The sequence below is a fragment of the Acinonyx jubatus genome, chromosome B2 (genome assembly GCF_027475565.1).
Source record: "Acinonyx jubatus isolate Ajub_Pintada_27869175 chromosome B2, VMU_Ajub_asm_v1.0, whole genome shotgun sequence".
Classification (NCBI taxonomy): domain Eukaryota; kingdom Metazoa; phylum Chordata; class Mammalia; order Carnivora; family Felidae; genus Acinonyx; species Acinonyx jubatus.
Genome location: NC_069385.1, coordinates 11,003,132 through 11,027,415, shown reverse-complemented (window position 1 = coordinate 11,027,415; position 24,284 = coordinate 11,003,132). Strand labels below are relative to the sequence as shown.

The window sequence follows — 24,284 nt, the reverse complement described above, 5'->3', positions numbered from 1 at the left end:
AATTGAGAGAATAACATCTTCATGCTGGTATAAAAATAGTATTAATTCTGGTTTGAGGACCAATTTTGAAAATGTAAGACAGTGTAGAGGAAGGCTCATAAATTCATTTGGTAGTTTTATTAGACACACGTTTTCAAGAAAACAGGTGTAAGAGAATGGGGTTGAGTTTTCAGTTCTATTTCTTATTAATGGACTTTGTTACTTTATATTTTGGGGCAGAGTACATCTTAAAAAAAATGGCTTCTGATGTAATAGGAACTTACTTACTTCCATAGGATAAATACCTATATGACAGGCTAACTGAACAGATGATCATTTCACTTATTTAACTCTTGTTCTCTCCTAGGATGAGAGTGGTTCGATTTAAAATTTGTTGGGGTCTCTGAAATTTTGCTACTTATTTTGAAGACTGATTTGGACATGTAAATTTTGGATGTATTGCACTGGGGACTGACTATATTAGCTTTTTGCCCAGCGTCGCAAATTTAGAGGTTTTTCTCACTATGCTAGACTGACACTGCTCAGTTAATGGATCTGTGTACTTTGATCCATCATTGAGGAAAAGGAACTAATAACTCACTTGTGTCACTTTCATTTTGGCCTGTGTGTAGTTTTGGAAGTTTGAAGCTTATATTTACATTTGAAAGAACTGTCATGTATCACTTAAACCAACAGATTTATGGAGGCTCAAAAGGAATATTAATAAAACTCAAATTCCTTTAATTTTTTTCTTGCAGTAATTAGATTTTCAAAGTGGATGTTACAAAATTTTTATGACATTTTATAATGCTGTTTATGCTTACGGGCCACTTGCACATCCTAGGCCTTTTTAGAATCAGATACTTGTTGGTCACAGGGTTTTCCTGAGGTGCCCTTTCTTCATCAGGATATTTGTGCAGATTCTCTGTGGATATGTGAAGGAGCACACCTGGCTGTGTATGTGTATGGGAGGCTGAGGGTTCTCTATTTGACTTCTCCGTGTGTGTGTGTGTGTGTGTGTGTGTGTGTGTGTGTGTGTGTGTATGTGTATAGGGAGGGGGAGAAGTACCGGGCACAACTGCTTACCCACTGAGGATGCGCATATATCACAGATGTACAACTATCAAACGATACTGCTTTTATAGTTCGGAGGCTATTTATACAAGATTAAGTGGCTCTTTTTGGTTTAATTGGATGATTGAATGATAACTTTGATCTAAAAACTTGGTATATGTTGGTGACTTTTTCCCCTGAGAATTTTGGTGAAGAGAAAATGATAGAGGTATCGGTACCCAGGTGTCATTAAGTACACGCTTATTTTGCCTTACGCTAACACTGGAATGAATGGAGTTGTTGCTACATGCATACTGTGGTTTTAACTTAACAATTCACACTAATTGAGTGAGCGAGTGGATTTATCAAACTAAAATGTGTGTCTCCGCAGTAAGTTTTCAGCAAACATGTTCTATTTTCAAAGGCTTTAACTTGGAATAATTCTGAGAAAACTATTTCCTTAGATTTACGTATTTGAATAGGATCCAATAGACAGTTTTCAAAAGCCCACTTCTGAATGGATCAGTGCCAAGAATACTAGAAGGCCACTGAGTTTGACAGATGAACTAATGATGAAATTATTCTTGGATGATGCTTATTGGTAGGAAAGAGACCAGAGCTCTAAGATCTTCAGCATATCCGGTTTACCAATGGACACTCTTATTTTAGGTAGGTGGCAGTAGAATCTGGAACAGATCTGTCATAACAAGACCGACCTTTTGAATTGAAGTAGATTTGGCCTCTGCTCACCATCTTTTGTAGGATGCACTTCTCAGGGTCTCATTTGGGCCTTGATGAAAGATGAAACTTGAGACTCAGACAGGTCGTTACTTATTAGGTGACTCTGGAAGGGAAGCCATATTTGATGAAAACCGGAAGAAAATCCTGGACCACGCTTTGAAAACTATGGGTTGCTAAAAAAATTATATCTATGTATTTTTTTATTGCGGTAAGATAACACAGAACATAAAATTTACCGTTTTACTCATTTTTAGGTGTGCAGTTCAGTGACATTAAGTACGTTCACATTGTTGTGGACCACCATCTGATTTCCAGAACTTTTCGTCTTCCCAAACGGAAATAAAAAAGTACATTTTTTCCTTCCCTTCCTTCATGTCAGACTTTCAAATGGTTAGTTATAATGTGTATTATAAGGAAAATAATCTTTTCATGGCCATTAATCTTGCTGCTTTGTAGTTGATTAGTAAATCCTTCCTCACATGTTCCCTAGCAGTGCTCATGGTGGGGGGGTGTGTGTGTGTGTGTGTGTGTGTGTGCGCGTGTGTGTGTGTATGTGTGTGTTCGTTCCACTACTTCTGCCCAGCTCTGACTTTGGGGTGATCTTCCCAGGTTTTGTCTGTTCCGAAGTGTGTAAGTGTGTCCTATGTGGGTTCGTTGTTTCATTGTCAGGTCATTAAAAGTTTAAAAGCAGCTTTTTGAAGCCTTTCTGTTGAAAGGTTTGGGATACTTTGTTGAGAGAAGCCTCGTACTTGGTTAGATGATAGGATGTGGAAACGAACTGTTAGCATGATCATTTTTCCCTTTACTTCTCTTATCTTTTGCATGTTTAGCTTCTTTTTTAAATTACTTGTTATATCCTTCTATCGGTGAAAGTCGTTTACAATGGTCATTTTTTGTCCAGTTGTGTTTTAGGTTTTGGGCCATCCCAGTCCCCCCCACCCCTAGCCTGAGCAAACAGCCAGTCCGTGTGATGCTGGGTCTTTTTTCATAGTGTTCTGTGCCCCCAAGTTTGTGCTTCCCCCCTTATGTTTTTAATTTGTAGTCCTTTGTAAAGCTGCAGAAATTCTTTGTATGTGGAAAAATTCCTAAATTAAGATGATTGGTCTTTTAATTAAATTTAGAGGCAGCTGCAAAGGGTTGCTTCTTGAATCCTGGTTAGTCTTCAGAAGAGGCTTTTTTGTGTGTAAAATTTGGAATTGTATTTTCGCTGCCATTGATGCTGATATGTAGTCGCATCTTTAGCCGATCAGTTGTGTATATTAACCATGGATTCCACAGAGGACATAGAGAGTGAACTGTGATTTAAGAGTGTGTGCTTGGAAGCAACAATGATTTTTTAAGGTGTAAACACTTAGCATTTGTGCATGCTGTGACGTGTGTGGTGGACAAGTTTCTACTCCAGATGATTGGTTGGCAAATATTTATTAAGCACCCATTTTCCTAATCGGCCCAGTGCCGGACGGTAGCTAGGGTCTGGGGATGGCTGTTGCTTCTGTGTGCAGTTCAGAGAGACAGCGTGCCAAGCCTCTCCCCACTGAACCTGGGCATGGCATTTTTGGCATCGTTGACTTAGAACTGGCTCATTTAAACAGAATGCAAATAGCAACCATGTGGGTCAGCAGTCTGTTGGCCAGCTTTTTTTGGGTGGGGGAGTGGATTTTGGCAAAACAAATAATTGTAGATTGTTGTGATATAGTTGGTGTGAGCTAGTGACTCTTTTCCATTTCTACCAATCAATTACTGGCTTTGTGCCGGAACAAAATAAAGATCCCGCTACAAAGAATAATAACTAAGAGAAGGAAAATATAATCAGTTCGAAATTTATATAGAATGGTCCTTTTTCTTTTTCTCAGTTTTCTACATTACATAGGCTCTTGGAAAAAAGTTAAAACAGTCTGCTCAGATTTAGGAAGATACTTGGATTGCTGGAGTATTTTTGGTAACTGTTTAGATAATGTATGCTGGCTGAGGAGTAAATTCAGCTACTGCTTCTGGGTCCTGAAATAAACCTTTCAGAAAGCGAGGCATTGATGATTAGTGGAGGCTGTTCCAGAATTCTTAGTATCTCCTGTTTCTTTTTGTGATGAGCATCTTAGAAGTTAAACCACTCACCGCGCTTCGTAACCTTATTTTGAAATGACTGGTAATTTTAAAATTTGTCTAGAGTTTGGCATCTAATTGATGAAAACTTAAGAAGCAAATTTGAAGTTTCCGTGACCATATATTTATATATATCAAGCTGTAACCCCATTCTAATATCCTTTAAATTTTCTGCTTTCAGCTCATATTTTTTTATAATAAATTCACTTTACCCAATGAATTATAAATGACCTTGGAAATAGAAACGTAAAACATTGCTACTGCTGAGCAAGAGTCTGTCTGAAGAAGCAGACATATTTCTAAGGGAACTGGTATGTTTGTTGTATATTAGTTTATTTCTGTCGTTATGAGGATTTATGAGAGAATGCGAATATATTATGAGGCATCCTGATGTCATGGAAAGATCTTGGGCTTGGAGTTGGTCAGACTTTGATTCATTTGTAGGCTTGAGTGCCCATTTTCTCTGAGATATGGCAGAGGCTCAGTTTCCTGATCTGGAATGTTGGCTGCTGGGCGGGGCCGCCGCTGAGGTCATCTCTGTAAATCGGTGGCATTGTTCCGCGGTGTCTCTTTTCTTCCCACCTGCCTTCCCACCGTGTAGTGAGCCCTGAGTTCTTGCTCTCTGCCTGGCCCTGATGCGGTTCAGGGGTGTGGTCGCAGATAAACCCCTGCCTCCATCAATTAGGTGACCCCGGTCCCTCCCAGCTGCAAAATTCTGTGCTGCTCTGAATTTTAAAAAATATGGTGCCTAATCAGCAATGCACCGCTGAACATCTTATTAAACTATACTGGGTCCCAGACATGTTCAGTGAATATAAACTGAGGTCTATGCAAATATACAGATTTTGTGAATACCACGGCAATTTCCCTCACAAAATGTAGTTTTGTACTGATTGGGACTCTTGTGAACAATTGGATGAATTGGCTTTGGTTGATCAATAGAACTGTGATGGATTGGCGTCATTGGATCTCAGGTGCTGCCTCACGGTATTCCGTCGTTAATGTTAATTAGTAGATTCTGAGAATTATTCCTATCTTCTAGGTCTTTGTCCTTTCCACTTTCATGATCTATGAAATTGACTAGCTTTTTTAGGGGAAGTGCTTTCTGCAAAGGAACAAAGTTTCAAAAAATTAAAACTAGGCTTTTTTGCAATTCTGAATGGTGGACTTTGGTCTCTGATTCATGCTTAAGTAACTTACTTCTGTATCTGTTTCAATTTTACTGACTCTGTGGTTCACATTTGGTCCTTAGCAAGATTATCATTTACTCTGCGTATCACCAAGGGTGGTGCTGCTCTCAAATAGTCAAAGAAGGGAATGTCAAAGCTGAGAATGAATGCCAAGGGCCTGCCTCGGATATGTAGAGAGGAGTGGTTTCTCTTCTTTCTTTTCTTTTCTTTTCTTTCTTTCTTTCTTTCTTTCTTTCTTTCTTTCTTTCTTTCTTTCTGTTAATGCTGAGATTTATAAAAGTATCAGGGACAAACTTTAATTCTATTATGAACAAATCTTACTGAGCACCACTTGGTGCTTAAGATACAAAGAGTAAATATAACGTATAATCCATAATTTTCCCTGGTGAATTGTCATGGACTCCTGGTGTTTTACAAAGTGGAAATTAAAATGAATGGCTACATTATTTTTCTGCAGAAAGACTATATCCCTCAAAGTGCATCATCTAAGAACTATTTGAATAGTTGATAATGTATCCAAACTGAAAATTTCCTGATGCGTGTATTATACATTTCCAACATCCGTTGCAAGAAAATCTGTTCAGTTACTGCTTCAAGGTTTTATGTGGAGGGTCAGTATACTTGGAGTTTGTTCTTAGGTGCTGTGATATTGATGAGAAAGCGATCTTAATTTGGGTTTTTGTTTGGGCATCATAAGGTGAATTTTCAGCTAAAGAGATGACTTTATAGTGTCATTAGCATGAAGGATTTAGAATTCAGTTCATTTACCTTCACCGTATTGAACAATCTCCTGTGTGTCGTCAGGGCTTTGGGACTAGAGATTTGTGTCATCATAGCAAGAGCCAGGGTATCGGGCAGATGTTTGTGGACGACCTAGTATGTGTGCCTGTACTGTACTGGATGGTGGACCTTGGTAAAATGACAACGCAGGGCCTAAGGACCAGTAACCGTGCTACACAATACAGTGTAAATAGTTTGGTGGGAGAAGTCTTGATGTTAGTGTCTCATCTCACACAGACTAGACTGGGGTCGGGGTAGGGGTAAGAAGGCGCTGCGCTAAATAAAGTCTAATAAGCTGAGAGCTGGTCAGCGAGAAGTTACATTAGTGAAGAGGCTTGGGAATGGAAGCAGGAGGGGCGAGGGCAAGAGCCAAAGGTGTGCAGGTTAGAGAACCTGCAAGATTGGACATTCACCACCTGCGTGACCTTGGGCTAGCCTCTTTACTCCCTGGCGTTTGAAGTTCCCTCTGGTCTAAGGAGATGGGAAGGAAGACTTAACCCATGGAATTGTTTTAAGAAGGACACTTGATGAAGTTCTGGTACACTGCCTGGCAAGGAAGGGGATGCTTTCAAAAAGTAACAAAGGATTGTATTTTCTCATGGATAAGGAATTAAAATGAGTTAGCTGTGGTTCGGTATTAGTTAATTTGACAAGTTAATTTAACAGCCTGTTAGTCTTTCCTCTCGGAACAAGTAGGTTAGCATTTGAAGCCTATTTCTAATCCAGACAGTTCGTTTTTTATTGCCTCATGTGTCTGTCCCTTGCCATGTGTTTGGGAAGAGTGAGTGCTGGGGCAGTCGATCACATTTCCAAAATGTCTGCTGTAGTTTTCCAGTCTTTTCTTACAGTCCTGGTTTTTTAACTGGTAAGGAAAAATAAATTCAGAAGATCGATAATTGGAGCATTTAATTTCACCATCATCAACAAATATTTAGTGGCCTTGGCGTCGGGACACTGTACCAGATGAAAAGATATCTGGGGAATATTGAAAAATTGTTAAACATCGTGGTGTTCGTTGGTTAGCGTAGAAGAACATGCGTAGGATATCCTTAGGTTATAAAGTGAATATTGGTGATTAAAATAAAGAAGACGTTTGTGGAATGTTTTCATCTTACTTCCTATCCCATGTAATTAGAATATGGATTGAATAACTCAGGCCTCATAAGCAGTGTAAATTTTGAATGGAAGGAAATTGGTGGTAGGCAGACAGCTTACAGATTGGTGAGATGGATCTTTTGCTTTTAATTAATTTTCTCCATGTGCTAAAGAAACAGTTTATTATTGTTAACTGTTGAAAAGTTTAAAAAATTATAGTTCCATTTGTTATGATTTTGCTGGGTTTGAAAGTCTTCCCTTTCCCGACTCTTGGTGCCAGCTCCCTTTCAGTTTCATTTGGCTGAGTAGAGAGAACACTCCAGAAGGTGCCATGCTACAGCAGGCAGAGGCGTGCCTTGTGAAGGTCTTGGTTTCTCCCCTGCTGTCCATTATGTGGGGTGAGACTTTGTTTTTCCTCCTCCATTGAGACATTTGTCAGAAGTATGAACACTTTAAAACAGTAATGGTTTACTTTTATTCAGCAATTAATTAGTGAAGGTAGGACGTGAAAAGCAATTTTGTGTTTTGTCTTTTATTGTGCATTAAGTTCCTGTAGTTTTCCGTATTGCTGTATTATTAATGAGGAGGAAGAGAAGAATGGAGGGAGAAGGTGAATTTTATTTAAGACAGTTATATTTGGGTAACTCAAAGGAATGTGCTTTTTTAGTCTAACTACCCTTTCCTGGTGTTTCATGGTTCTTTGAAAAACTAATGTAAAGAAGTTGTAATCAGCTCTTAAGATTATTTGCGCCAACTGGTTGTTAATATGTGGACGTTTTATTCTCGGTGCGTCTAGAAACTTCATATGAATGTATTTTATGAAGAGGAAGGTATACTAGCATGGCTAAAATGGGGAGGCGGAAATCTGGGTTTGATTTGCACGCGTGGTATTTTTTAGGGACGCGCAAAGTTTCACACATGAAATAAACTAGGTAGTGTGTGCGGCATCACATGATCAAAATATTTTTCCCCTTACCGCTGCCAGAAGCTATCTATTGCTTTTCAACAATCTTACTTGTTGGGCATCATGCCAAGATGTTTAAGACAACCCCTTACGTGAGCTGTTCCATTCTTAACCTCTTTGACTGAAGTGCCGTGACCTTCACATATGTAGATTAGCCATGTGCTCTGTGAATTGAAACTTGCTGCCTCAGGAAGAAAGGGTTTTTCTTTTTATTCCACTGGGAATTTGACAGCCATTCATCCCTGACCTGGGCAGAGGTAATGCAAGGAAATTGGATTCAAATGGAACGCGGACAGATAACACAGGGAGGCAGACAAGCTTTCTACCTTGTCGAGGATGAAAATATCCCGCGGTATAGATAATGTGCTGATGCGAAGGATCTGAAAAGCAACAGATACAGAGGGAGATAGATAAATGTAGGCACTTTGGAACAATGGCCTTTAAAAAAGGAAATTGCCATTATGGGCCTTTCTAATTAGTTTTGACTCTACTCTTTCTCTTCCTTTCTAACCTAAGTTTTTGAAGTCTTTTTCGAATTTGTAAAAATTTCTAAACCCTACTTGAGAATTAAATAATACTAATATCGGGGGCGAGCGTGGGCTTAAATATGTTGAAGCTAGATGAGTCTTTCAAAAGTGGAAGTCGTTAGAAAGTTGGAGAGATGAATGTGTCACCTGTATCTAGAAGAATCGGCATGTTTCTTTGTCTCTACGCTCTAAAATTTTGAAATGATACTTAAAGAGATAGTTTTACTCACGTGAGAGTTCTTACTGAGTTTCGTCATGATTAATAAAAATAATGAACAAAAATAACCAAAGAATTTTTGTATTTTTATTAGACAACCAGTTTTAAAGAATGTTCACCTTTGCTTTGTTAGTAAACATACTTGAAATTAAAGTAAAATTCAGTATAAATAATAGTCATGACACTTGATTAGGTTGATATGACAGAGGATTGCGAAGGAAAGTTCTCATTATAAGAATAATGGGTCTGAAGTGGTACTCCAACTGGTTTCTTAGCAAAAGGAGGGGATGATTAGGGCAGTCTGAAATTTATGAGTGCTTTGGTATGGCTTTCAGAGCCGAGCCTTCCCTGGGTACGTTAGGGCTTGTGAAATATTATGGGTCAGAGGCTCGCTTGCTGGCTCTGGGGGAGGTGTTGTTGATATCCAGCCCGTTCTATGGGGTGCAGAAAAGGACGTCTGTATGGGTAATGTGCTTACTGGATACAGTGGACTAAGAGGAACACACAGTTATCCCTTGACCTGAAGAAGACTGGTTTCTTTCCATACGAGGACTATTGAGAAAAACAGGGACAAGTATCTGGTCGTGATCCTGCAGAGCATGGGGTCTTCCGTGGACTTCTGCTAACATGCAGGCACGAGAGCGATGGTCCACAGATGGCAGGACTCGGGGCTTAACCAGCTTGTTTCTGTGCAGCTGCGAAGATGGTGCAGCGGGGACGATGAATGCCAGGCTGGGGTCGTGGGGGGGGGTCGTGGGGGGCGGGGGGCCCCACTGAGAACACAAACCGTGGGGACAGGTGCCGAGTGACCCTCCCAGGAGAACGGGTGCCTGGGTGTGGACGGGACGAGCAGAAAAGATGGTAGTGAGTCAGCAGCCACTCCTTGAGGGGTTTTTCTTGTTTCCTTGTAAACAGTGGCCTGTATGAGACTTTTAGGTGGGGACACGGGAAATCTGTCTCTCCTCCTAGTCAGGTGTCATTGGTAAAACTATTACAAACACACTGCTTTCTGTTCTTCTCAAAGAAATGCAGGTTCAGAGAAAAAGTTTTAGAAGAGCCCTGGGTAATAGTGATACAAGAAAGCGGCAACAGTAATAATAGCTCCTGTTACTGAATACTTACCTGTGTAAGTATACTTACACACATGGCACATGTTGATTGTAGACTTTTCAACAGTCTTGCGAGGCAGTCTCCCCATTTATGAACAAGTAAACTCGTAGAATTAAGAAATTTGTTCAGTCTCCAGGGATGTCCGGTGCTACAGCCTGTATATTCTCTCCGCTAAAGGAGTGGTTCTGAAACCTGGCTGTGCATCCGAATCCCCCAGGGAGGCAGACGGGCGTCTGAGTTCTTCCTCCAGCAGTTCTGTTGTTCTCGGGTTGTGGAATGGCCCGCATGCCCACCCTTCTCTTCCCGCAGAGGTTATTGATGGAATTTATTTATTGGTAGAATTTAAGTAGACTTTTTTTTTATTGTTGTTAAGACTTGTGGCATTACATTCCTATAATTGAGCTTTGAATGTATTTTGGCCCCGTAGTCCTACCGGGCAAAGAGAAGAAAAAGAATGTGTGCTTCAAGGCTGTGAAGGTGGCTATTGGATTTTTTCTGATAATATTACTGGACATTAATGTACATCCGCCTGTGAGAAGAAACTCTGTGCTAGGATCTGGGTCATTGCTATGAGTTATCAAGGGAGGCTATGATATAGTCTGTTGATGTTTAAAGAGGAGCACAGGTTCTGTTGTGAGTTATTTACACGTGGCTGTGACAGTTTCTGGGGTGGGGAGGCCATGGACCAGCCTCTAGAACAGTTTTGGATGGGAGAATGGATGAATGGACTGGACAGCGTCTCAGGGTCACAAGTTAGGCATGTTTATGAGGCCAGAGATCTTAAATCCAAGAATGTATGAAGGGAGAATGACTATGGGAATGACCATGGAGGGCAGGTGACAGTCAGGGACCAGAAGATTGGAGAGAAGGGAGATACAGGCAGCTGGAAAAGAGAATTTTAGAGTGAAAAACCAACACACAAATCTAATGCCCTGAGTGAACTACTTAGTGGTGAAATTTGCAGGACCCCCCCCCCCCCCCACCAAATTGGTGATCTTAAAATAATCAAGACGCTGATGCATAGTTACGAGAACAAATATAAGGCAGAAAAATCCTCCCAGTTCTTTGGTGAGGTCATTTCATGCCATGCAGTCCTGGGTATTTATGTCTTTGCTGTTGCCACATGGCCATTCTGGAACCAGAGTCCGTGATATTGGGAGAATAGTAAAAGCACTCCATCAATGGACCCAGTCGAATCCCTGTTTCCTTTGTTACTTACTGGCGAACTTCTAGGCTGGCCAGGGTATTGAGATGTGTCCTGAGACTCTTTCAGTCTTTCTCTCCCTAATTATGTCTAATAGGATGATATAATACTGGGAAGTTTCCCCTGTACGTCCCCAACTATTCCTCTCTTTTGAAACTTGTCAAAAAAAAATTAAATCTCACAGCTTTAAAGAAAATGAGTTTGGCCCATAACCTTGTCTTAGACAGCAGTGGAAGTGACATTCCATTTAACCAGTACTCTGCTCAAACATCTGTGCAGCGGGAGAGACCGCGGGACTGGCTGTGTTCAGGTTTCCTGGGTCTTCAGCTCGTGTTTTCCTCACCTCCCGATTGCTGCTCAATTTGAGGTTGAGAATATTCTTGAATGACGTGCCTCCAAAGTGCTCCTTTTAGCTTAAAATGAAATGAAGGCTTTCCTGTCTCTTGTTCCCTATTTTCTAATAACATGTGATTTTGTTTCATTATTTGCGGTAATATATGGCTACTAGAGTAATCATGGATGCATAGTGTCTGAAGTTAATGCTGAGGACACCTAAGCCATCTCAAGCAAATGAGTTAACAGTCTGTCTTTAAGAACCCGCAGGAAGAAAGCAATCCAAACAAACTGGTAACCTGTGTTTTATTTAGGCCGTTGCTGTTTGTCACTGGCATGTCCTTTTCTCGGAGACCGGACCTTTCATTTTGTTTGGCTCTTCCAGCTTATGCAGGGAATGAGCATCTTCAGTGTGTTAGTCACGTTTCAGTCTCATTTGTTACGATGAGAGAGACCTGTCTTTTGCCTAGAAAGCGAACACGTGTCTGCCTGCGTTCGAACTTTCGGGACATGCCTGTAGTGATGTATCATGCGTCCAGTGCTGTGGTTTCCATCAGTGCAATCTTAGCGTTCTGAAACAGCTGAGACAGCCCTAAGAAAATAGCTGTCACAAGGCTCCCGAACCCGACTCCACCAGACAAGAATAAAGCCATTCCCTCCCTCCCTCTTCAGGCATACGTGATAGTTATTTGGTTCTCCGTGGTGACTTCCTTTTTTGCCACATTATCAGTACAGAGTGGAGGAGTTAGGCGAGCAGCTGTGGGCAGCAGGTTAGAAGTGGGGGGCACGTGGAAGCAGACGCAGGAGATGTGGCAAGTTCTGCCGACCGCAGGGAGGAAACCAGCCGTGCTAGCTTGTCCCTCGTGACCTTCCCAGGGAATCAGGTGAGAAGCAGGGCAAGCCTCACACACCTGGCTGTCTTTGAGAGCCTTGGACACCCGTCCGGTAGGGAAAACACTGAGTGAAAAACCATCTGGGGGTGGGGGGGAGGCATTTTGAGGGATATCTCCCATACCCCAAAAAACCTTGGGAAAGCAGAACGGGGAGCCGGGGTTGAGGGTCGGTGGGAGACTTCTGAGTCAACGGCCAGATACTGTGCTACTTCGTGTACATTCTTGACTCACTCGAGAAATAGCTCTTGGGGTCTAGTCTGTTCACCTGCTGTGTGGCAGGTCGTGCTCTAGGTGCTGGGGCCACGGCAGTGAATAAAACGCAGGCCCTGCTTTCACAAGGCTCACCTTCCGGTGAAATTTAATCCTAGAGATTGCAGAAGCACCTGTCCGCATGCGGGTGGCGGCCTTTAGAGTGGGAACGAATAGCAACACAGGGGGATTCAAGAGAATTGAACACTTTCAAAAACTGCTTATTGATTAATGAGGCAATATAGGAATATGTCACAAAAACCAACTCGCGAAGGAACTGTCAGGGTTCTATTTCCGTAGTCCCAGAGATGCTCAGCGCGCACCTCTCATGTCAGAGGACAGCGAGGAAACGTAGCATTTTTACTGGCAGTGGTTGAAATGGCAGACGGCAGCCCAGCACCACCTTCATTTCCTCCAGGCCGGGGCAGGAGTGGTGTAAACCCAGAGCGCTCGATCTGACTCCCTAGAGAGAAATCAGATGGTATTGTAACTCACTGAAGGCGTCCACTTCAGAATCATCCTGTGTGTTTAGGGAGCAGGTGCGGTTTTGGCCATGTTGGGTTTGAGATGTGTTCCAAAGAGCTGACTGGACTTGCCCCTAGACAGGCAGTGCGGGAGGGTGACTTGGGCCCAGTATTTCCATGTGGGCTTTCAGCGCGGTGTGCTGCTGAAATGGGGTTCACCGGATTGCCTAGGGGAGCGTGGGTGCGGAGAAGAGAGGGGTGTTGAAGGGGTTTAGGGAGCGCTGACATTGAAGGAGTGGAAAGGGAGGCAGGCAGAGAGCCAGAAAAGGAGACGGAAAGCATGGGGAGAGCTCCACCAAAGCCATGGAGGAACGAGGGTTTTGGAGAGAAGACACGCAAAGCTGTGGCGGGCTCTGAGGCATGGTCGGGTCAGAGTAGGTAGCCAACGTCTTGCCATTTGGTCACGGAAGACCTTTGGGAGAATAGTCAGGAGGAGCTGAGCTGCGACAGGCTGCACGGCGAATAGGAAATGAGAAAGAAGCTTCCAGACAGCAGGAGGAGTGGGGTGTTTCTTTGTTTTTGTTTAAAATTTTTTTTTTAATGTTTATTTATTTTTGAGAGAGACGGAGAGACAGAGCGTGAGCAGGGGAGGGGCAGAGAGAGAGGGAGACACAGAATCCGAAGCAGGCTCCAGGCTCTGAGCTGTCAGCACAGAGCCCCATGCGGGGCTTGAACCCACAAACTGTGAGATCATGACCTGAGTCGAAGTCGGATGCTTAAGCCACTGAGCCACCCACGTGCGCCTAGAGTCACATTTTCTAAAGCTTGTTTAGAAATGTTTCCAGAAAATAAAAATAAGTTTTGTAACATATCAATATATTTTGGGTGCTTTCGATACCTTTAGTCAACTGGATTGTAAACATGAAGTAGTGAGTCAGCTGGTCTCATAAAGACATCTGTGCGTGTCTGGAGAGACTTCTTGAAGCAGAGATGATTGCATTTGGGGAATTATCTTTGGTTATTGCCACTTCTGTGCCAGTAATCTTAGGCTAAGCTAGTGGTCAGTAGGAGTACAAGTTGTTACACATTTTTGCATTATCCTCTCTGAAAACTTCAGTTTGGGAGCTGGTATTCAGAATTAGCCACTAAAAGTTCGGAAACTGTTTGCTCTGTGTGTAAGGTATTCTTTGGTGGTAAACTTGTTAGACATGTATGTATGAAACCCTTTTTTCTTTTTAAAAATTTTTCATTTTTCATTTTTTTAAATTTAAATCCAAGTTAGTTAACATGTAGTGTAATAATGATTTCAGGAATAGAATTTAGTGATTCATCACTTACACACAACACCCAGGGCTCATCCCACCAAGTGCCTTCCTTAATACCCATCACCCATTTAGCCCATCCCCCCATCCAACACCCCACCAGCAACCCTCAGTTTGTTTTCTGTGTTTAAGAGTCTCTCATGGTTTGTCTCCCTCTCTGTTTTTATATTTTTGTTTCTGTTCCCTTATGTTCATCTGTTTTGTATCTTAAATTCCACAGATGAGTGAAATCATAGATTTGTCTCTCTGACTTATTTTGCTGAGCATAATACATTCTAGTTCTATCCACGTTGTTGCATATGGCAAGATTTCATTCTTTTTTGATCTCCAAGTAATATTCCATCCATTTTGTGTGTGTGTGTGTGTGTGTGTGTGTGTGTGTGTGTGTGTCCATTTATCTGTCGATGGACACTTGGGCTCTTTCCATACTTTGGCTATTGTCGGCAGCACTTCTGTAAACATTGGGGTGCATGTGCCCCTTTGAATCAGTGCTCCTGTATCCTTTGGATAAATACCTGGTAGTGCAATTGCTGGGTCACAGGGTAGTTCTCTTTGTAATTTTTTAAGGAACCTCCATACTGTTTTCCAGAGTGACTGCACCAGTTTGCATTCCCACCAACAGTGCAAAAGGGTTCCTCCTTCTCCGTTTCCTTGCCAAAATCTGTTGTCGCCCGAGTTGTTCATGTTAGCCATTCTGACAGGTGTGAGGTGTCTCACTGTGGTTTTGATTTGTATTTCCCTGATGATGAGGGATGGGGAGCATTTTTTCATGTGTCATGAAACCATTCTTTAATGACAACTTGCTACCTGTACCTTGAAGGAAAATCACCTGTTTTTCCACTGTACTAAAATACTAAGTTTTTAGTAATGAGAAGTTTTGAATAATTTATTGAACAGTTACTAGGTGTCAAGCAGCGCTGAGAACCATATAACATTACCTATGAAGTAGGTACTGTGATTATACCCATTTTACAGATGAGTGAATGAAGGCACAGCCTCGATAAGCCCGAGCGACATAGCCAGGAAGTGGCATAGACTGTGTGTGCACCCAGGCGTTCTGACTCCCCTGCCGTCTCAGATATTACGCTGTATTTCCTCTCAACAGTGCCCGGTGTGAGCGGAGTTAGATGAGTGGTCTGCCTTTCCTTTGTGGAAGCTGTCATTGTAATAATGTTGTGTTTTGTTTTTTCTTGCTTGCTTCCATTCACATCATTTGATGTTCTGTGAGGACATTGGAAACGTTGCTGAAGAAAGATGTCCCCTTCCCGTGGCCGGGTTATCATTTGGTTAGACACGGAAGATAGAATCTTCCAAGAAGCCACACAGTGTGTGTACACCCGTCAGCCTCAGGTGAGCGGGAGGAAGCGTCCTTTCCTTCTCTTGTGTGTCCTTCTCCTGTGTGCCTAAGGCGAGCACCAGGACTCCCCTTCTCCTCAGGACGCACGTCTCTGTTACACGTGTCCCTTCTGCCCCACCTGTTAGGAAGCCGATTGGAATGAGATGCATTTCTTTTTCGATGGGAACGTGAAGGGGATCTTTTTAGTACTTTCGGTTTACTTTTTATTACTGTTCCACTTTCCTAAAGGGGAAGCTCAGCATCCTGATACATAACGTGACCGAAGAATGTTTTCCCAGCAGAAAGCTTTTTTAGCGTTAAATGACCCTCTGCCCCCGCTCTAGCCAGTGTGGTAGCCGTTCGCCACATGTGGCTAGTTAAGATGAATTGCAGTTAGATAAAATGAAAGACGCACTCGGGCCGTGTACTGGCCACATGTTAAGTGCCCGAAAGCACACATGTGGCCCAGGATGGAACGTTCCACGGCTCAGAAAGCGTTAGTGGGCAGTGCTGCTCTCGGCACTGGGCGCATCGTGTGGTTTTTAGCACGACTGAGACATAGGATTACTGGGCGCTGCCCTCAGCGAGCGCACGGCGGGAGCTGCTCGCGAGTTCGGGTGGCCGCACACAGGCCACGACCTCGATCTGGAAGGTAGTCCGCGTTAGCCGCAGTACAGAGGTGTGCCGTACCGATCCCAAATGAAAAATGCACGGCCAAAGCCAGTAACGGCCTGTCGCGAGAAAGGATTTCTTTCTCCGTTTTGGAGTGTTCTGTCCAGGCTCTTCTGCCGTTGTCACCTGAGGATTGTAGGAGCGGAGGGGGCAGCCGTGTGGCCGGCTGATTTTCATAGGCGGGAACTGAGCATGTGGAAGGCTGTCTTCCTTGCTTTTGTCTCATGTCCACCGGAAACAATCGCCTGACTGGGTAGTGGGGGCGTTTTTGTTTTTGTTTTTGTTTTTGTTTTTGTTTGTCCTTCTGAAACATTTGAAGGCAAGTCCTGGATTGCTGTCTGTGCCACAGTTTGAACTTTAACCAGTGGCTTGGTAGCTGGAATAGGTTATGCATTTTGCCGTGGAAAAAAATCGAACTGCTTTCTGAAGGTTGACTAAAATGTTTTAACTCTTCCTAGCAAATGAGGCGTGAAAGAAATTGTCAAAAGGATGGAGACAAAATTATTGCAGCACTGAATGTTTAACTGGCTGGTGATGTTCTACCGAAGGTGTGAGCCGAGCAGATAAATGTGTAAACGGCACCTTTCTCCTTTTCTCCTACCCGATTTTTCACAGCTTGTCTTCACCGGAGGACCTAAATCCATGTCAGAAAAATCGCAGCCCTTCTGAAAGTGTTAGATTATAGTGTCGCTATGAGGAATAATTAAGAAGTACTATAGGCGATGGATTAGGAGAAATAAACTTCCTGTTTGCAAACATCTTACTGCACATCATCATTAGATGAAGCAAAAATAAATTTTTAGTGTTTCTGGGAGCTTGATTATGTGTAAAGTATGTCAGTGGTTCTTTATGCCCACACACTTCTCTGTTCATTTGCTGTGCATCGTTCTACTCAGAGTAATAACCTTTTTAGGATTTAGGATTTCAGGGTTTAGTTGTTTGAATGGTAATGGCTTGAACTGAAAGATAATGAAGTGTTTAAATCATGGGCTTTTTACTTCTGAAATAGCAAATGTTAATTGAAGGACCAGCTAGAGATGTACGAGGTGGCACTTTATATTTTGGGCGACTCCTCCTTCACTTTCATTTTGAGGCTTCTCTTTAGGTTCTTAGCATTTAAGATACAGCAAATAGAAGGTTATAGCTCTCCCAGCCCACTGGGGCTTTTAATTTCAAGCATAGATCATAGAATGGGCAAAAAAGATGTTCCGTAGAGAGTGTGAGGGGAGAAGTATTGAATAAATAAAGAGAAGGATGATGCATGGGCCTTGGTTTTCTGTGGCTAAGTAGAAGTTATTTTTTACATTTGTGAGTATTTTTAGCATCATATAAGCAAAGGGGTATATGAATACATGTGTATGTGTGTTTATGAGTATGTGTCTCCTGTATATGTGTGTGTACGTATTTAATACAAGGGCAAGTATGGAAAACAGAGAGAAGCATCATCCTGGCCCACTGATACAGCTGGTAGTACCTTTGCATCTCTCTTTCTCCTTGTTACTTCCAATGGGTATATATGTGATTAGGACCACTTCTTTCATCCTTATTTTACTTACTACTGTAGTGATAGGTGTATGCACGTAGTACAATAAATTGATTATACAGCTTCCAAGCAACCGTGTATTTTATTGGACTGACTCCAGTATGCAGAGATGATTGAGGTTGTGTGTGTGTGTGTGTGTGTGTGTGAGGTTTTTGTACATTTATTTAAGCCTTTCAATGAAGATTTAAGAGCCAGCATTTTATTTATGGAATGCAGACTACATTTGTAAATTTATGCAATAGAAATGCATGTATATTTCCTGTGAGTTTTCACATATAGAGAGGTAATGGGTCTTGCAAAGATTGTAGTAGATGCCACTTGCCTTTTTAAGAGGGAACCTAAGTATTTTCCTTTCCCCTTCTTTCGATTGGCTCTGATCTTAGAGCCATCTGTCCTGTGTCTGTCTTCCAGCATCTGTTATCTTCATTCCTCTGTGTGCATCTCTGACTCAGACTTACCTAGACTTTGCTTTTGTTTTTGCATTTCTTCATGATTCCCCGCCCCCCCTCCCCCCTTCAAATGAATTCTCCTTTTGTTTTCATGGTGTAGTTTTTGCTTCCTTTTGTCTTTTTATTCCTTTTCTTTTTCTTGATCCAGTTCTTTCTGTCCCTCCTCAGCTGCTCACATACAGCGGATCAGTTTAAGCTTCAGCCTCCACATCCTGCCCTTCGTGGGCCATTCAGACACATTTTTTCTTGCGTGTCTTCAGTACCTTTTGCCAGTATGTTTCAAAAATTTGGCCTTCATGTCCCTGTTTTTTTCTCTTCCTAAAACTGTAAATTTTAAAGATGCAGGATTACTAATTGCCGGTGTTTGTAAAGAGACACGAAATTAGAGCAGGAGTTTAACATATGCAAACATCTTGCTAAAGTTCTGTCCTTTCCTCACTGACCTTTGCCTGTTTCACTAATACTAGCTGATCATAAGTATGTATTTGTTTGCTTATATTACTTAGGCTGGAAGAAACCTCCCGCAGCTTACCCTGAGTCTAGATGCTTATTCTGGAGTCTGGTCTTGGCTCCTTGGATTTGAATTGTAAGGCAAATTTAGCATAAACACTTAACTTTCACCTGCCTCTTGCTGGGCAGTATGCTAAGTTAGGGAAAGAGTAGACAGAATAATCCAGTGAGTAAGCTAGTCCGTTTGAATCCCCATCTCTGCCACTTACTATTTGTGAGGTGGCGATAATTAAAGTAACGAAGTGCCAGGTTGTTTTGGGGATTAAATGAGAGAGTACACGTAAAGCCCATAGAAAGTGTTTTCTAAGTGTTGACTGCTCTATTACCATTACCGTTATTGAGGAGACAAGGTTTCCACTTTATTCAAACACAGGTAGGTGTTGGTTTGCCTAGAGGAATACTCTGCTCTTAGAGCTCCTACTAGAAAAAAATGTTTTTTTCATTCAGAGACCAACTGCGCTTTTATTTTCTTCCTTTTCCGCATGTGGATGGAAGAAAAAAATAGGAAGAGTTACGTACAAACTTTGAGACCTTGTGATGTGCTTGTTTTCCAGTGAGAAGGCTCATTTCTAATTTATATTATGGTCACTTTGCCTCTGTCACGTTCTCTAAATTAGGTTTAATGCTGGGCCCGAATATCTTAACCACAAACCTTGTTGAGTTTCTACGTCCTTACCAGTAGAATGGGGATTAAGTGGACTGTCATGAGGATATACTGCCTAGGTCTTCAATAAATGTTAAACTTACGTACAGTGCAGCTAAACAGACCTTGAAAGCATTAAAAAAAAAAAGGGCATATTGTTTTCAAAAAGTGCTTTTAGTTTCTGAAGTTGGGACCCTGTGCCTTAATGTGTCAGTCAGCCAGTTGAAGAACGGGTTCTGGCTTTGACTTTCATAATGTCATCTGCGCTGGCTTGTGGGTGTCCCTGCTCTCTGTTCTTCTAAGAGCACATTTTACAGAAAAATACATTTCACAGGCTTTTTTGCAACCAGAGTTTAAATGTGGATCATTTGATTTTACTTAGTAATAATAACTTTGCATATCCTTTCATAATTTCCGAAGTGCCTTTCTTACCTGGTTCTCTCCATCTTGTGAGATTTGGTTAATGTCCTGGTTTCGTACCTGCAGAACCTGAAGCATGGTTCCTCGGTGAAGGGCGCAGCTTGAAATCAAACTGGGTTTTGTTCTCCAAGTCTGAGCGTTTGCACGGCACACCATCTCTCCGGTGTGTTACAGTAATTCTTCAACTTACAGACATTTTAATTTAAGCATTTAGGTCAGGGATTGGCAGAGTTTTCCTACGAAAGGCCAGGTAGTCAGTGTTTTATGCTTCATGGCCATTGTCTTAGTTTCAGGATCTGGACGCTGCTGGTGTGGCATGATAGGAGCTATGGGTGGTGTGTGAAGAAAGGGGGAGGCGGTGTGTGCCCAGAACACCACGGATGTCAACATTTGAATTTCATGTAATTTTTGTATGTTGTGAAATACCTTCTTTTGATTTTTGCCCTCGACTGTTTAAAAATGTAAAGAGCATTCTTAGCACACTGGTCCTCCAGAAACAGGTGGTGGACTGGATTTGGCCTGTAGGCCGTAGTGGGCCTCCCTCTGGTGTAGATCTTGGTACGGGTGGCGCGGACCTTTTTCGTTTCAGGTTCTATCCACATCGTCCACCGTCCCCCCAGTTGGCCGTCTTTATTTACACAGCTCTGTCCTCTGGGATCTTGGTCAAGCAGCAGCCCTTAGCCAGCACGGAGCTGGGAGGATTTCGGCCTTTTAAACAAGACTGGGGTCCTCATCCCTTGGGAGTGAATGGATCACCCAAGGTTGGCAACCCCATTAGCAAGAGCATGCGCGCATGAAAACAGGCCTCTGATTCTCTGGTCAGTCGTCTATCTTGTTTGAACTGTTTCTGGCTATGATTTCATTGCATTTTTTCAGTTCCAGGCACTCTATTTAATTTCCTTATTCCCCTCCCCCCCAGTTTTGAGTTTTATTCTGAAAAAATTTTTTTTAAATTACAGAAGTGTAGTACATGAATATGTTCTATAAAAAAATGCAAACACTGGCCAAAACATGTATACTGAATATTTAAATTTCTTTTACTGCTTCCACTTCCCAAAAGTATACACTCTTATGTTAAATGTATTTTTTCTAACCTACTTTTCCTTTGTTTATTTATTTTTTAACTTTTTTTTTAACATTTATTTATTTTTGAGACAGAGAGAGACAGAGCATAAACGGGGGATGGTCAGAGAGAGAGGCAGACACTGAATCCAAAGCAGGCTCCAGGCTTTGAGCTGTCAGCACAGAGCCCGACGTGGGGCTTGAACTCACGAACTGTGAGATCATGACCTGAGCCAAAGTTGGACGCTCAACCGACTGAGCCACCCAGGCGCCCCATAACCTACTTTTCCTTTAAAAATAGTGCATATGGCACGCCTGGGTGGCTTATTCGGTTAAGCATCCGACTTCGGCTCAGGTCATGATCTCGTCTGTGAGTTCGAGCCCTGCGTCGGGCTCTATGCTGACAGCTCAGAACCTGGAGCCTGCTTTGGATTCTGTCTCCCTCTCTCTCTGCCTCTCTCCTGCTCACTCTCTCTCTCTCTCTCTCTCTCTCTCTCTCTCAAAAATAAGCAAAAAAATTAAAAGAAATACACTGCATATGAACACATAAAACTACATAAACGTAAATAATCCATGTATAAGATCATATTATATACATTCAATTGGCCCTTTTACCCCACTGAAGCCTCTTTTGGACATACCCCATTGGTCCTGCTTTTTAACTTGGGGTAATTTTGTGTATGTGGTGGCAGAGACGTTCTGTTATTATTGTCTAAGGAGTCACTGACCAATTGAAAAAACCTCGCATTGTCATTTCTACGGTGCTCTGCTGAATCGTTTTTGGAATGTCATTGTCTTCTGAGGCAGTTGGCCAAGAGAGTTTGCCTGGAAGGATCATGAGCCCTGCATCACCCCTTTTTCTGACCCCAACAGATACAGTCCTATGCCTTTTGTGTCCTTGTTTACCTGTGTGCTGTTCATAAAGTTTCTTAAAAGGAGTGTGATATAAAAAGGCTGCCTCTTTGCCAAGATGTGTTACCTTCGAAGCTTTAACCCTGTTGTATCCCAAAGCTGAAGCAGAGGGAGACATTTCAAAGTAATTGAATTCAGTAATTGAAATTTCAGAAGTAACTGAGAGAAGATGAGAGCATTTCTTATTTGGAGGGCATCTGCTGGATTTTTTTCCTTAAGTTATTTCCATTGTATGTAGTTAGTGTCAGAAATAAGAATGAAGAGAACAGAAAGGAGAACATGCAGTGGGATAATGTAGATTTTTAAATACTTCAAAATTCTCTGGGGCGCCTGGGTGGCTCAGTCGGTTAACCGTCCGACTTCGGCTCAGGTCACCATCTCGCGGTTCGTGGGTTTGAGCCCCGCGTCGGGCTCTGTGCTGACAGCTCGGAGCCTGGAGCTTGCTTCTGATTCTGTGTCTCGCTCTCTATCTCTCACAGTCTGTCTCTGTCTCTCTCTCAAAAATAAATAAAGAATAAAAAAAAAATTTAAATACTTCAGAATTCTCATTTCTTTTTAGGTATATTACTAAATAGATATCCTTGTCAGAGGGAGGCCATAACTTTGTAATTAAAATCTCTGAGAAAAATGGAACCTTCATCGTGTCTTTTGGCAGTCTGTCATGTGGTGGTCTTGTGAGTGTGGACTCTAGCCAAAATTGACCTTGAACCAGAATGGCCCTGGTGCTGAAGTCAATCATTGTAGTTCTTTTATAGTCCCCATGGTGCAGATTTTCTTAGAGTCATTACCTTTTTCCCTTTCATTCTCTTTTATATACTTGTGTTTCTTTTTCAGTTCAGCCGAAAATTAAAAAAAAACAACTGCTTTAAGTACATGAAGTCTTCATAAACAGCTTTTTCTAATCTCTGCAAATATGGAAATTGACAATAAAAACATCTGTATTGTTTGTAAGAAGGCTTTATTCATTAGTTGGACAAATTCTTTATTTGCTGATCTGGTTTTAAAATATAAATGATTATCCTGCCCTCTTTTGCTCCTGTTTTTGTTTGATGAAAGGAAAGAAACTTAAAACACACACATTTAGAGACACAAAAATCTTTGATTAAAAACAGTTAAGTCGGTGCCTGGGTGGCTCAGTCGGTTAAGCCTCTGACTTCGACTCAGGTGATGATCTCGTGGTGAGTGAGTTGGAGTGCCCCCCCCCCCCATCAGGCTCTGCACCGTCAGTGCTTGGGATTCTCTCTCTCCCTCTCTCTCTGCCCCTCCCCTGCTTGAGTGCTCTCTCCCTCTCTCTCTCTCTCAAAATAAATAAATAAACTTGAAAAAAATTTTTTTGAAAAAGAAAGGGGTTAAGGATTTTTGTTTCATTGACTTTGGGGAGAAATCTCTCAGAGTTGTACATAGGAGTTTTGTTTCATCTGTGTGACTCTAAAATTAATCAGAGTCACATGGCTGAGCAAATCTCTGAAATATTACTTTCTGGAGATTTTTATTGATTGTGTCTGATTTATTCAAGTGATATGCTGTTACTCTATTAAAAGTAAAACACCAGTAACCTAATCTAGTAAAGCGTTAACTGTCTTATTTTTGGCCTCCTTTACACCTCTTATTCTGCGTATCAAGTTTGCCCCTTAAAGGCTCAGTGTGTTTTGGCTGTGGACTGAACAGTGCCATGCTATGCATGACCTCCTGATGTAAAGAAATGAGCACATGAGACCCACTGTGAGCCTCTGGTCTTTCTTTGCTTTATGTGCTTTGCGAAGGACGTGGTTGTTTTACACCCAGGGTGTTATGGTGGGGTATTGACATTTTAGCGATCCAGAAAAAACCTGTGTAAATTCGGCTGCCTCTCTTTTTCAAAAGAAACGTTATAGTTTTAATTTTGAAATCTAGATGAAATGTAATCCCTGGAGTGCCCTTGCACTGTTGCAGTATAATCTTTTCATACGCTACCTGATTTAGTTGGAAACAAATTAGTAACTATGCATGCTTAAAAGAAGCAATTTAATAAACAGGATTTTAGAGAAACCTAATCAGAATTGTAAAATGATACTAGCGAACCAATTGCATTATACAGAATTACTAGGTTAGATGTAGCCTCTAGATAAGTGTGAACAAATCTGAGGCTTCTGCGCCACCATTGCGAAGAGCATTTACAAATTTGCTTTTCTCACTAAAAAAAAATGGGGAAGGAAACTCCTTCTCCCTGAAGTTCACTGGCTCATTCACCAGTGATTAGAAAACAGCCCTTTCCCAGCGCTTGGGCCGAAGCCAACCGGAGGAGAGCTGGCTGCAGCTGGGGACATGGTCTCTCAACTGAGGTTCGGCTCGCTGGGCAAGGCCAGCTGTTTGGCGATGGGCATGTGGTCGGGTGGCATGAAAAAGGCGACGAGACACAGCCCCACACTTGGGGGCTTAAGTGGTCTTCTGGGAGCCCCGTGTGGCTGGCAGCTGAGGAATGGGACTCAGGAGCGCGCCGAGGACCCCGCGTGACCCTGGCCCCATCTCCCAGGCCT

At 42.2% G+C, this 24,284-nt stretch overlaps 1 protein-coding gene across 11 annotated transcripts in view; it reads left to right on the top strand.

Annotated features, from left to right (window-relative positions):
* Nucleotides 1-24,284, top strand: part of ARID1B (AT-rich interaction domain 1B) — a 448,658-nt gene that overhangs the window by 5,784 nt on the left and 418,590 nt on the right. The gene's annotated exons all lie outside the window — the stretch shown is intronic.